Source organism: Ictidomys tridecemlineatus, chromosome 12 (genome assembly GCF_052094955.1).
Source record: "Ictidomys tridecemlineatus isolate mIctTri1 chromosome 12, mIctTri1.hap1, whole genome shotgun sequence".
Taxonomy (NCBI): Eukaryota; Metazoa; Chordata; class Mammalia; order Rodentia; family Sciuridae; genus Ictidomys; species Ictidomys tridecemlineatus.
This window is the reverse complement of record NC_135488.1, coordinates 19807603-19822112: the sequence shown is the minus strand read 5'-3', so window position 1 is coordinate 19822112 and position 14510 is coordinate 19807603. Positions and strand designations below refer to the sequence as shown.

Genomic DNA, 14510 nt, shown 5'->3' with positions numbered 1-14510 from the left:
TATCATCCAGCATTGTCTTTTGCTTATCTAACAAATGTTGACTGTTATAAATTGAATTCACCCTCTGACACTGTTTTCTTTCCTAGACTCTCAGATGCAAATACATTCTTAAATAGCTAAAACTCAAGAATTGACAATCATATTAATCCACTCTCTTGGCAATGTGACAAATTTCTCTCTGGTTTTGTTTTGTTCCCTTTTTGTGGTACTGGAGTCCAGTGGCATTCTCCTACCAAGCTGCATCTTTAGGGCTTTTTCAGTTTTTAAATTTTGGGATAGGATCGTGCTAATTTTCTCAGGCTACCTGTGAGTTTCTAGGATTACAGGTGCGTACCCCCACACCTGCTGCAAAGTGACTGAGCTAAATATGTGCATGTGTCTGGGGGGGAAAAACAGCTAGTAAAGGAGAGTTTGAATGGTCCTAGGAAAAGTAAATGTCTGAGGTAATAGATACGCCAAGTACCCTGATCTGTTCTGTGCATATTTGTATGCATGTATTGAAGTACCCCATAAATATGTACAATGATTATGTATCAAATAAAAATGTATTTAACTTTTTTTTAAGTACCTCTTCATATAAAGTCCTGAGGAAACCTCAATATTCTTGAACTCTGGCAACTGTGAATTATAGAATAGGCCCTCTCACAGAGCCAGGAAAGTTCTCAGCCCTCAGCACTCATCAGAATAACCTTGTGACTTTTTAAAGTTCACCACCTGGGTGCCCCCAGTGAGCACAGGGATCCAGGGCCAGGTTTTCAGATGGCTCTTCCCAGTAGCAAGGCTGGGGGCCAACAAGTCAGGCAAGAAAAATGTTGAGTTAGAAGGTACAGTTGCTGGGGGAAGGGATCCTTCCTGATGCTGAGGGCCATGAGAGAGGCAGGGTTGCACCAGTGGAGAATAAACAGTGGGGAAAGATGTCTGTGGAGGCCCTTCTGAAGGGACAGACAGCATGAGGAGGGCACTGGGCAAGGGCTAGGGTCCATCAGCCCCTCTGCCAGCTCTACTTGTGTCCTGTACGTCTTTCCCAACCTGAGACAAATTGGCAAGGACAGTAGCTTTACACCCATGATTGTTTTGAAAAAGGTACTGGTTTTTATAAACGTAAGATTATATTCTCATTCATTCTGTTTTTTCTTTCCCTTGTGAGCTCCTGTGCCTTGAGGGTTAGTTCTCCTCCACAAGCCTTCCAGGATGTCAGGGTGGTTGTGAAACTGCCCTGTTGCCTGCATTGTGGAAACTAAGTCACCTGCTTCCAGCTCCCTCTTTCCCCGATTCTGTAGGTCCATTTGCAGTCATCTTCGTTCTGCTGTTAATGACTTTTGCTTTCTATATGAGGTTCTAATTATATCACGTCCAAGAAGCCAATTCTGTAAGCTTTTAGGTAGAAGAGGCACAATGTCCTGAGCTCACCGTGTGATCCTGGACAAGGTCCCGGCTGCCCGGGCCTCTTGCTCTTCCTCAGGTAATGAGGTGAGCATGACTTCGAGCCAAGCAGGCAGGTAGGAGGTGAGAAGGAGCCGGCTAAGTTTTTCCTGCTGTGATTGCCTTCTTCATTTTTTTTTTTCTTTTGCAGGCCTTGGGGTGGAACCCCAGGGCCCCAAGCATGGTAGGCAAGTGCTCTGCTGCTGAGCTCCACCCCAGCATGTCTTCAATTTTAAGCCATCTGGAAAGCCCATAATAGCAAACTTTCCTCGTTTCCTGCTTCCCTGCTTGCTTGATTTCCCCTTCTCGCCTTTCTCTTTTTACTCTCTTCCCATCCTTCTTTCTGTCACTGTCTTTCCCCCCTCTCTTCCTTTTATATTTGGCTTGAAACTCAGAACTGAGGAGGCTCAATAAGGCGGCTTGTTCATGATGCTGTCTGATCCAAGTTGAAATCTCTCAATTTTTTCTTGATATTTGATCACAGATCTGGATTCACAAATATTAGCAGAAAAAAAAAGAATTCAGCATTTTTCTTTCCAATCTGAGCCCATTGATTCCAATCAGAGAGATTCCAGCAGTAAGGGCTTTATCAATAATGACAGCTTGAGCCCTTAATGATCAGCCCCGACTGGACATTCTTACAGCCATCCAGACCTGCCCAGCCCACGTCCGTGGTACTGTCACCTCCAGAAGCTGCTCCCTGCTCACGACCTTGAGTGCACTCTCATCTGGTGATTCTAGTTGCTGAGCCTTGCTTCCTCTTCTTGCTAGCTCAATAAAAACCCACCATTAGCCAGTCCAGTGCCAGGGCTCTCCATTGGTGTTTGCACCACATGGCCATCACTCTAGCCCTGGAGACAAAGATTTCTACTGTTTAGGACCAAGAGAAAGGTACTAGCTCAACTGTCTGCTTCAAGAGAATGAAGACAAGCCACAGATTGAGAAAACTTTGCAAAAGACATTTTAATAAAGGATTGCTACTCAGAATATGGAGAGAATTCTTAAAATGAACTTGGTAAGAAAACAAACCTTTTGGTGCAGCCTGTGGGTCAAAGGCCTGATCAGATAACTCACTAAAAATGGCAAACAAGCATATTAAAAGATGCTCCACATCAGATTTCATCAGAGAATTACAAATTAAAACAATAAAGAGACATCACTGGGCACCTATTAGAATGGTCAAAACCCAGAACGCTGACAGTACAAAGTACTGATGGAGCTGTGGAGCAGCCAGAACTCTCTTGTATTAATTCCTGGGGCAAACTGCAAACTAGTAGACAGGCGGTTGGGCAGTTTCTTACAAAACTAAACATATTCTTACTGTACAATCCAGCAATTGCACTCTTTGGTATTGACCTAGAGGGGTTAAAAATGTGTATCTACATAAAAACCTGAAAATGATGTTCGCAACTTTATTCATAATTGCCAAAACTTGAAAGCTAACAAGATGTCCTCAGGATAAGTAAACTGTGGTTCATCTAGACAATAAAATATTCCTTAGTACTAAAAAGAGGCCACAAAAAGAGGTGGATGAAGTTTAAGTGCACATTGTTAAGTGAATGAAGCAAATCTTAAGACTATATACTGCATTTCAACTAAAAGGCAAAACTGTGGAGACAGTTAAAAAAAAAAGTTCCAATGGTTGCCAGAGGGAAAGGGGAGAGCCCTCTGGAGGAACAGACAGGGTAAAGAGGGCACAGAGGATTTTGAGGGCAGTGGAAACCACTCTTTTGTGATACTATAATGGTGATGCCTGCCATCCTGGGTCTACCTAAGCCCTCAGAGTGCCACCGTCATGGACCGTAATGCGAACCATGAACTTTGGGTGGTAACAATGCATCGCTGTAGGTTCATCAATCCTAACACACGTAACCTCCTGTGGGGGAGTTGGTGGGGCAGGGATCCTGTGGGAAGTCTGTACTCTTTGCTCAAATTTGCTGAATGTAAAACTGCTCTGGAAAAGAAAATCCATGTTGAAGGGGAAAAAAGAAATGTCTACAAATCACCTTTTACTCCTTGTCACTAGGATGGGCCTACCTTGGAGCAAGGACTCACCTGGAGGAGGAGGCTTCGCGGGGGAAGCAAGCGAGACAGCCAGGCATTTTCTAGTATGCGTGTCACTGGAGAAGTTGGGTCACCTTCACCCTACAACAAGCATCGTTGGCCGTCCCTCAACCAACCTGAGGCGGTGGCCACAGTGCTCCTCGAAATCTTCAAGCTCAACCCACAGCTACTCAAATCCACCAACGGGACAAGGAAGATGGTCAGCTCTGCGCTCTTCCTGGGTATGACGAGACCTCGCAGGGCATGTTGGCTGGCTTGGGTCACGCCAGCACCCTTGGCCCTCACTTGGGTGTTACAGCCCGTGATGACTGTCTTCTGGTGAACTGCTACTGTCTCTGGGTTGAGCTCTTCTCTTTGTATGACACCCCCACCACACCAGCCACTGCTCCCATTGGTCCAATGTGACTCTGGTTCGACCAATCAGAGCCCTGTATTCCCCTCCCACAGCGATTGGCTTCAGGAACTAGACCACCAGAAACCACACCCCTAAACTCTTCTGCCATTTGAGCCTATAAATTCCCTCCGGCCTGAGCGGTTTGGGGTTGGATTTGCGGTGCAGATTCACCCACAGGAAGCCTGGCACCTGCCAGGGGGTGCCCATGGAAGGCAGCTGGCGAGACGCAGGAGCCTCTCCCTTGGCCTCAGGGTGTAGGCAGCTGCTTCTCCTGGAAGCTTCTGGAAGAGAGGTAGCTAAGAGGCCAGGTAGAGTGGGATGCCTGAAGGCAGGACAGGTCCATGAGGGGCCACCAGAGTGAGCCTCCCAAAGCTCCAGATCCGCCTCTGCAGATCAGGCCTCCACCCTGACTCCCCTCTGACCTTTTCTGTACCTCCTTTTCCTCCAAAGTAATAAAAACAGTTCTGTGTTCCTTCCCGTGTGTCGCTTTTCAAACCCAGCCAGCTCTTTCTCATAATACCCAGCACTTTGCAGTCTGCTTTCTCCTTCTCCCTTCACAGCCCACCAGAGCAAAAGTCAGCCCGCCCACCCCCAAATCAGCGCTCTCGTACTACCCCGGAATTTCTGGAACCCTCGCCCTGAGAGTCAGGCTCTCCCTGACCACCCTCAGCTGAGGCCACGTTTCCCACACGCTTGGCAGTCCTCAGCTCTGGTGGTGCACTAAATCACTCACAAATATTGGACCAAATACGAGTTCTGGACCCCATCCACAATTAGGATTGAGTTGCTGAGGCACCAGGATTTCATAAATTCCCCAGGTGACCCAAACGTGCAGCTCCGCATTGTGAGTGTTTAGTTTCTGGGGCTCTATCATCATGACTCCTTGCACCTGCATGAAGAATTTAGTGAAAAGTCCAGACACAAAGTCTCAAAGAACGTTTAAGACTAAAATCTTCCAGTGGATTCCACTGTACATGGAATGTTCTAGAAGGCTCTGCATGTCTTGACCGTCTCTCCTATTGTAGCCTAGGGGCTCCCTCCCATCCCCCCTGCTCCTGGGGACCTCCTATCTGGGGCCTGATTCCCACTCCTCGGTCAGTTCTGGGATTAAACACCCTTCTCAGGAGGCCTTCAGTGACACCTGGCTGAAGTGTTTCCTCAGCAGTTTCTCCAGTGATTTTTTTTGCTTTATTTGTGCTTCATGCTTTATTTTCATAACATTTAGCACTAGGTAAGGAAGTTATCTTGCCTTTTTCTGTGTGTAGGTACTCATTTTTCATATCACTTCCCCCCCCCCCAGAATTTCACTTGTATCCCCAGCATATGGGATCCGGAAGTAGAACCTGTGTTCACTAAGTGAATAGAAAAGACCAGAAGATCTATTTCTCATCTAGAAAAATAAGAGACCCAGAATAGCTAAAGTAATCTTTAGCAAGAAGAGTGAAGTAGGTGGCATCACTATACCAGACCTTAAACTATGCTATAGAGCAATAGTAACAAAAACAAAATGGTATTGGCACCAAAACAGACTGGTAGAACAATGGTACAGAATAGAGAACACAGAAACAAGCTACACATAACTACAGTTATCTTATATTAGACAAAGGGGCCAAAAACATGCATTGGAGAAAAGATAGCCTCTTCAACAAATAGTGCTGGGAGAACTGGAAATCCATATGCAACAAAATGAAATTAAACCCCTATCTCTCACCATGCACAAAACTCAACTCAAAATGGATCAAGGACCTAGGAATTAAACTAGAGACACTGTGCCTTTTAGAATAAAAAGTAGGCCCAAATCTCCATCATGTCTGATTAGGCCCCAGCTTCCTTAATAAAACTTCTATAGCATAAGAATTAAAATCCAGAATCAATAAATGTGATGGATTCAAACTAAAAAGCTTCTTCAAAGAAACAATCAGTGAAGTGAATAGAGAGCCTAGATTTGGGGAGCAAAGTTTTCCCACATGCACATCAGATAAAGCACTAATCTCTAGGATATATTAAGAACTCAAAAATATTAACACCAAAAAAACAAATAACCCAATCAATAAATGGGCCAAGAAATTGAACTGACTCTTCTTAGAAGATGATATACAATTAATCAACAAATATATGAAAAAATGTTCAACATCTCTAGCAATTAGAGAAATGCAAATCACAACTACTCTAAGAGTTCATCTCACTCCAGTCAGAATGGCAGCTATTATGAAGATATAACAATAAGTGTTGGCGAGGATGTGAGGAAAAAAGTACACTCATACATTGCTGGTGGGACTTGCAAATTGGTGCAGCCAAAATGGAAAGCAGCGTGGAGATTCTTTGGAAAACTTGGAATGGAACCACTATTTGACCCAGCTATCCCTCTCCTCGGTCTATACCCAAAGGACTTAAAAACAGCATACTACAGGGACGCAGCTATATCAACGTTTATAGCAGCACAATTTACAATAGCTAAACTGTAGGACCAACATAGATGTCCTTCAGTTGATGAACAGTTAAAGAAACTGTGATACATACACACACACACACACACACACACACACACACACACACACACATACTATTCAGCATTAAAAGAGAATAAAATCATGGCATTTGCAGGTAAATGGATGGAGTTGAGAATATATTGGTAAGTGAAGTTAGCCAGTCCCCAAAAAACAAATGCTGAATGTTTTCTCTGACATAAGGATTTCTCTGATATAAGGATGCTGATTTATAATGGGGTTGGGTGAGTAGCTTGGGAGGATTAGACAAACTATAGGTAGGGAAAAGGGAGGGAGGGAGGGACAGGGAAATGAAATAGGAAAGATGGTGGAATGAGATGGACATCATTATCCTAACTACATGTATGAAGTCATGAATGGTGTGACTCTAATTTGTGTGCAACCAGAGGTATGAAAAATTGTGCTGTATATGTGTAATATGAATTGTAATGCATTCTGCTGTCATATATAACAAATTAGAATAAAATAATAATAATAATAATATTAAAAAGAACAGAAGATGCCAAGTTTCACCGGAAGGTGGCAGCATGTGCACAGTCAAAAGAGAGTTCCTCTGTCTGGGTCCCCACCAAAGAACAAGCAGAGGAACTGTCAGCCTGGAGGCATTTCCAGCTTCTCATCCTTCCATATCTACCTAAAGAATCTAAATGCAATGAAGTCCCCCTTCACACCACTGGAAAGGAGGGTAAGCTTTTAAATTGTCCCTACTGGGCCCAGGTGTTGCCTCTTTATAACAGACTCATCAGTAATCTCCTTAAATATTGGACATCATTTAAAAAACAGCTGCAAAATATTTTTTTTTAATTCCAAATGTTTGAGAAGTGAAGGGTATAGAAGACTTTTAAAGATGAGCTTAGATACTCTTGTTTTGAGAGGAAGTCAGCTAAGGCTGGGAGTCAAGACCTCATTTACAGATATTTTTTGATTAGCTACAATACTGTATGCCTAACCATGTTGCTAAGCCTAACGGGTTTTTTTAAAAAAAACTTTCACACAACTTGCCATAAATGGGTACTAATAGTAATAAATTGTAAGTGTAGAGTCCTTTCATAGATTTTTCCTGGGGGATGAGAAAAATGAATATTCATAACCTGCAGAAGTAACGTGCTGAAATTTGGTAGTTTGCATGTTAAAAAAAAATAAGGTGGCAGGGAGCTGGGACATATTTCAGTGGTAGAGTGTTTATCTAGCATGCACGAGGCCCTGGTTCCATCCCCAGTAGTAATAATAATAATAATAATAATAATAATAATACAGTGCCTTGTGGATCGGGGAAAGGTACACAACTTGGGGAAGACCTGAGTTTGAGTGCAGCATAGAGACCTAGCCACTTAACCCCTGAGTCCCTTGTTTGGGTGCCCAACTGACCCCAAGCAGACCTTATTTTCACAGTATTTAATACTATCTGCTCCATGTAAGTTTGCAGAACAAGCTTGAATGATAACATTAATGCTATCAGTGTGGTGGGGAGGACTGAATGAGATAATGAACACAGACAGGCATTCTCTTCATAAAATGCTGCGAGATGGTGTGTATTGTTATAGGCTAGTTGTGTAGTCAGCCAGAAGGGAGCCTGGAGCAGGAAGGGAGGGTCACTGTCCACTGAGACCCTGGCAAGGCTCCTTAGAGGAGGGTGAGAAGGGTTTGAAGCTCTGAAGCATCTTTCTCCATCACTACCAGCCAGGCTGAGTCCGGTGGACGTGTACCAGGCAGCAGGGGCCACTGTGCCCTCCATCATCTGAGGGGGACTTGTGCCCTAATCTGGGCCTGATTCTGTGCTCCAGAGCATGGAAACACATCCCTCTGGGCTAGGTCCTCTCTGCACAGCCAGGAGTGGTTTTCCAGCCAGTTGGGCCTCATCCTGCGACTGCAGGACCCCTCCCATCCCCACCTCACACATATTAGCATCCTCAGAAAAAAGAGTCTCCATCCATTCAGAATCATGTTATTGCCACTATGATTATTATAGTTATGACTATGACAGTCATTGGGAGGAAGATCACCCAAATGCAGGAAGGCAGAGGAAGCGAGGCCTCTGTGTCTCTGGGCCAAGCTAGACAGCCAGCAAATAGAGGCGTCAGCGTGCCTTCTGCCAGGCTCCCCCAGGTGTGTGGGGAAGCAGCATGTGTCCAGGGCGTGGGGCAGCTGTGCTGCAGTGGGAGGAAGTCCTCTCTGTCTCCTCCACTGGAAACATGTGCAGTGACCTTCCTTATTGTCCCTGGTACGCCCCACATCCTCCTCACGCGCTCTGTGAGTGCCCCAGGCCAGCCCCTCATCACCTGTTGCCTGTATCTTTACCCCCTCATTGCCCTCTTCTGGGTTCCCCCAGCCCCTCTGGTCCAGCCCTGTGACGACCCTCTCTAGCACCAGGTGTCCAGTCATTTCCCTGTTCAAAATCAGCAGGAGCTTCTCCTTGCTCAGAGAAGATATGACGAAGTCTTCCCCATGGCTTGAAAAACCTTCAAAGACAGGTGCCATCATCTGAATGCGCACCCCCAAATTTACATGTTGACATCCTAACCCCCAAGGCCTTGAAAGATGGTGCCTTTGGGGAGGTGATTAGGTCCTGAGGGTAGAGGCTCTGTGATTGGCATGAGTGCCCCATAAAGAGGCCCCACAGGACCCTCGCCCTTCCATCACTCGAGGACACAGCAAAAAGGTGTTATCCAGAAAGTAGGTCCTCCCAAAGCCTCTAGAACAGTAAGAAATAAACATGTTGTTTATAAGCTGCCCTGTACATTTGGTTAAAGTGTCCCAAGCAGACTAAGACACTGGCCACCCCCTCCTCAAATGCAACCCCAGAAAGACAGATGCCCCACCTGAACAGGCCCAGCCCCTTCACATCCCCACTCCTGCTCTGGAACCAGGTTATTCCCACAGTGCGATCTTCTAGAAGCACCTCATCACCCTGCCAATGGCCTCTCAAGGTCTTTCAAAGCCCACCTTCTCCAAATATTTGCCAGTGTTGGATTATTTCCTCCTTGACCTCTCCTGCCTGTCTGTATTCAAGATGCACGCCCTCAGCTCTGGGCCACTAAGCTCACACTGCTGGTTCCCTGAGCCTGCAGTCCCTGGAGTTCTGGGTCTGAGTTGTGGTCCCCTTCAGTACTAAGCACCAGCAATGGTTGGAGCTGTACACATTTCTGGTGAGTTGAAAGTGGATTTCTCCACTTGCTTTGATTTGTTCTCATAGTGGCCCTGGCTGGAATGAGCACAGTGCTGTAAGGGGACATAAGAGGCCTAGCGACTTGGCCTGAGTCATGCACCAAGGTGACAGAAGCATGCACAGAGCCTCGTGCAGTCCAGAAGAAGCAAGGTGGGCCCACCAAGATGGCACTCTCTGTGAGCACGGTCCTGTAACATGGTAAGAATCCAGATCTTGTCTCTGGATCCCGGTTTCATGATTTCCCTTCCACCTGTACAGTCCTGGGGACATTTCTTCACCTCTCTGAATGTCAGTCCCCTTATTTATAAAATAAATGTCATCATAGCTCCCTCATAAGAGTGCTGGGGCCTATCGTCGTGTGGAACAGCAGCATTGAATCAGGCACACGCCGCCACAGAGGTAAAGCTTTGTGAGATGAGATCAGCACCAAAACCACTCAAAAACAACAGGTTCAGGCTTCTCTTTGTGCCTGGGAATAGTGGTGGGGTCCAAAGTACCATCCCAGGAATGGGGAGGAGGAGGAGAGGCTAGAAAAACATCCCCTGGTCGTCTGAGTACATTCCCAAGATACCAGGCCACCATCAGCAATTCCCAGGCCACAGTTGCTGTCCTTGCCTCCCCCAGGCCCTGGGAAAGTGCACAAATTGAGTTCATTCCACAAGCTGCTGTCTCCTGTTCTCAGGCCCAGTCATGACCCTCCGTGCTACTTGATACGCAGAGAGCCAGGTATGGGCCTAAGTTGGACGTGATCCTGTGGCCGTTCCCCGGGCTTGCCTGGAAAGGGTTGGAGTTGGCAACTGGAAGAGATGTCTCTGTGCTTCTCCAGATACGTTAACTGAAAGGGAATTCAGTTTCCTAGGTAGCAGCGAGGAGGCTGAGGAAGAGTTTCAACCTGGAGTCAGCCTGCAGGGTCCAAATTTCTGCTCATCCCCACCGAATTTCATGGCTCAATGAAGAGTACTGCTCACTTGGGCACCATAGAATTCGAGGAGGATTAATGGCTACTTCCAGAAGAGCTTGCCCAGCACCACACACGGCAGATTCCCACTTGGCTGAGGGGGTTGGTGGTGGTGATGGCAGTGTGGACGGTAGTTGATGCTGACACAGGCCCAATGGATATGTCTACCCCCACTTCACAGTTCAAGATGCGAAGTGCCTTGCTCAAGGTCACGGCATGGGTCCATGGCAGACCTAACTCCGGTTACACTCTGTTTCAGGTGCCCTAAGGAGGAGGAGCTGGGCCCAGAATGGCAGTCTTCCCAGAGAATCAGTGACTCAGGAAGATCCAAACCCAAACCAAGCTGAGCTGAACAGCCAGGTGAAACACCCAGGGACTCCAGACCCTTTCTCGGAACCAGGAGGTAATGGCATCAACTGTTAGGAAGGTTGCTCTGCTGCCCAGACACGCCAGCCCAGCAGAGCTCACCACCAGCCCTGCCCCGTGCCTGACATTTAACTGGCTGCAAGCGGCAGGCGGGAGGGGTCTCCTAGAGGAGCCCCACCCACACCAGTGACTCTCAGCAGCAAAGGCAGGAGGCCCAGCCTTGCCTGGGCCACAGAACACGCCACCTGTCTAGGCCCCGTGGGCCATTGTTCTACTCCAGGGGGAGCCCACTCAAAAGCAGCATTTACCACCCACCAACTCAGGCCAGAGGTCAGGAACTGGGTCAGTGTTAGGACTAAAAGGAGGAGTGACCCCAAGAGTAACAAATGGCCTGGGGATTTACAGGCTGGGGCACCAACTGCGCTGTGGTTATTGTCCTCTGGTTGCTGGGAGCTCACCTTTGACTTGTCTTTGCAGAGGTCCAGGCACCTATACCATGGCATGGCAGGTGCTCCATAGACACCTGTTGGAAGAACAAACAGGAGTCATTATCATTGAAGGGAGCTTGTGGTGCCCTCTGGCAGCACTCTGTCTGGTCCTCCCAGCAGCTCTGAGGGTTGACCTCTGCGGGCCTTCCTGTCCACCCATCCACATGAGGCTCCTCCAGACCTCTCAACCGTAAGCATCAGCACTGAAGTTTCTGAGCACAGACCCTACAAAAGACCCCTGATGCTGCCCTGGAAGGTGGGCAGCTGCCTGCATGCTCTGAGATAGGGGCCAACTCTCTGCTTCTTTCTCCCCATTCTCCTGCACTGGCTTTGGGGAGCTGGCCATTTGGGCTCCTCCTGGGCTGCTCCCCCGGCTGTGACTCTCTGGCTTCTCCGAACACCAAGAACCCGCTGAGGCATTTTCGAGAGTGATGGCTTTTGAACAGGAGATCTGGGCTCCCTGCTGGCAATGGGTCCCTGGCAAGTCACAAAACATTTCTATTCCTCGTTCCCCACACCTGTTCTCCAGGCTGTGGTGACATGGATTAAATGAAATGGAAATGGGAAAGGTCCTCGGTTATCTGGTGCTAAAAAAATTGTGAGGGATAAAGAGAAAATGCGTTCCCCACAGTTATTGTTAGGCCAGACCCACAGATGCTGCAGCTGCAGTAACTGGCTCTGGCCAGGGCTAATCCCTGGGGCAGTGTCTGTCTGCACCCTCACACCAGAGGCTCTCCCCCTGGCCACTCCTCCCTGGCTACCCCATGACCACCCACTGCCCTTTTACCCTCACCAGCCTCCCTCACCTCCAGGGCCTCCCAGTGCTCAGTGAACTGGACGTGAGTCTCGTCCAGACTAGATCCTGGCATCTGGCCCCCTCTACCATCCTCCCTGACCTGCTGCAGCCCTTGCCTCCCAAAGTCCCATCCAGTCTGTGGCACAGTTGCAAAACCCGGAGATCCTGCCTGTGATGTCCCTCCCATGTCCATCTTGAACTCCTCCTCTCTCCAGTTGTTTGAGAGCAGCTCCAGTTCTCTGGGGCGCCTGGTTCTACCCTCACCCTCCTTTTGAACCAGTGGCTGAACCTCTGTCTGTTCCTCCTTGGGGAGAAGGAACCCTCCACATGGCCCATCTGTGGGGCAACAGAGAGTGGAGGAGAGACGGGAAGGGCGAGGCCGGGATGGACGCCTGACGTCACATGAGTGGAAATGTGCCTGAGAGAGGCCCTGGTGACTCATTGACCACAGGGCCCTGAGCCTGGCACCTCATAACTACCCGGTAAACATGCAGTTGCTCAGGCTCACGCTGACATGGAATATGTGATTTTTATTGTTTTCAAAACCATCCCAAGAATGCGGGCATCGAGGATCCAGTGGCCCCTTCTGCAGCCTTCCCCTGTGGACCCTGTGCTTGAGCAGCAGTGGAAGAAGGGCAGACGTCCCCCATCCTAAAACACATCGGCAGGCCAGAGACGACCCTGACACCTTGGTGAGGCCGCTGTCTGTGTGGTGCAGGGGAGGCTGCTTTCCCAGTCCCACAGACATGTCCAGAAGGAGGCCCGGGGACAGTGGCCTCCTATTGTGTTCTGAGTTTTAGCACTTACATTTCCTCCCAGATTGGAACTTCTGAAGTCTGGTGCTGCCCACTAAGTTGCAGGCAACATGGCCTCCCACAAGCAGGGAGATGTTGCTATGAGACACTGGCCATCAGCCGCCTGGCCTCTGCACCCTCAGAAGCAGAGATTGGAACTGTTCTGTGGGGGGTCAGCAGGGGCAGGGTGGTGGCAGGAGGAAGTGCCCAGGACAGGAGCCTGGGAACTGGCTTTACATTGGAGTCTGCTGCTCACCATGTGTGTACCTTGACCCTCTGCCCGCAGGACCTTAGTCTGAAATTAGGGAATTGACTCAAATCACTGGCCCTCAAACAGGTGCACATTGGAAGCACCTGGAGAGCCTGTTAGAACATGGATGCTGTCCCCGAGCTTCACGCTCAGCAGATCAGGTGAGGCCTGAGTCATTCTAACAAGTTCCTGGATGGGACCATCCACCCAGGGACCACACTTTGAGAACCACTGGCCAAACTGATGACCGGGGCTTCTTCCAGCCCTGAAATGTATGGATTTTCTCTTTGAGAAGCAGCATAATATGGGAAGAAGAAATTAAGGTGGGAAAAGGAATTTTAGAAGAAGCAAGAGATGTTTCCAAACACTTTGATTAATCGTGACAACCAGTAATGCCTCCCTACTGCCGGGGACCAGCAGCTGTGGGGCCAGGGCCTAACGGGATGGCTCTCCTCCCTCGGCTCTCAGGGGTTCTTTTTAGTTGGTTTTCATGGATCCCACATCTGAGACCATTTTTATGACAGCATCTGCTTGAGTCTGTAATGAAATACGTTATGTGAAAACACGTTGAAAATATGAAGAGCAAGGCAGGGGGTTTATTTTTAACGTATGTTTATATTTTCTGCTTTATCTCCTCCAAAAAAAAAATGATGATTGAGATAAAAGACACAGACGTCGTTGATGGGAGACGGTTGAGTGGGGTGGAATTGAATTGACTTGAATTAAATAAGAGTCTCATTATCCTTTATAGTATCCAAACACTGAAACGTGGAGGGAAAGCCAGGATAACACTTCACCATGTCAAGGTCTCTTGCCTGGGCTCCAGAGACACTAAAGACCATCTTCCTCGGGTGGGAAGTAGGCACCAACAGCAACCGGTGCATAATGACTGTGGGTACCCTGGGAGCCACGTGGAGGTGTGTTCCTTCCTACCTGTGACCCTGGACTCCAGCTGCCCAAACACCTTGGGTCAGAGCATTCAGTGGCCAGGTCTCACTGTTACAGTCTGGGCTCCCCAGCCCTGGCCAACGTCTGTCCTTCCATCTCCACACCCTTCATAGTGCCAAGGTCTCTGCCTGTATTTGTAAGTACAACAGAGCACTTAGAACTGGCCCAGGCCCCGGGACACAGGCTATCTGTCTATGCAGCTCAGCTTCTCCGTCCCAACATCTACGTTTGCCTCTCCCTGCCCCATACAGAAGCTTATAGATCTAGAGGCTAAAGGCTGATTTCAGAGTTTTCCATGAGCGATGTCACCTCAGACCCTGGAGCAGCCAGGGTTTCTGCAGCAGGCCGTGTGCCTTT

The 14510-nt window shown here is 48.2% G+C and overlaps 2 long non-coding RNA genes across 5 annotated transcripts in view; one reads left to right on the top strand and one right to left on the bottom strand.

Moving 5' to 3' along the window:
- Positions 1–11662, bottom strand: part of LOC144369099 (uncharacterized) — a 62052-nt gene extending 50390 nt beyond the window's left edge. Inside the window, exon 1 of one of the 3 annotated variants that reach the window (XR_013428552.1) lies at positions 11336–11662. This is a non-coding gene — a long non-coding RNA (uncharacterized LOC144369099). The remainder of the gene's footprint in view (positions 1–11335) is intronic. The other 2 variants (XR_013428551.1, XR_013428553.1) reach the window with 2 other exon arrangements.
- LOC144369100 (uncharacterized) lies at positions 10109–13870 on the top strand. Of its 2 annotated transcripts, XR_013428556.1 has the most exons (4): positions 10109–10279; positions 10771–10914; positions 11355–11555; positions 12717–13870. It is a non-coding gene; the product is annotated as an uncharacterized LOC144369100 (long non-coding RNA). The 2 variants fall into 2 exon arrangements; XR_013428555.1 differs by lacking the exon at positions 12717–13870 and having other exon boundaries at positions 11355–11933.
- The last annotated feature ends 640 nt before the right edge of the window (positions 13871–14510 follow it).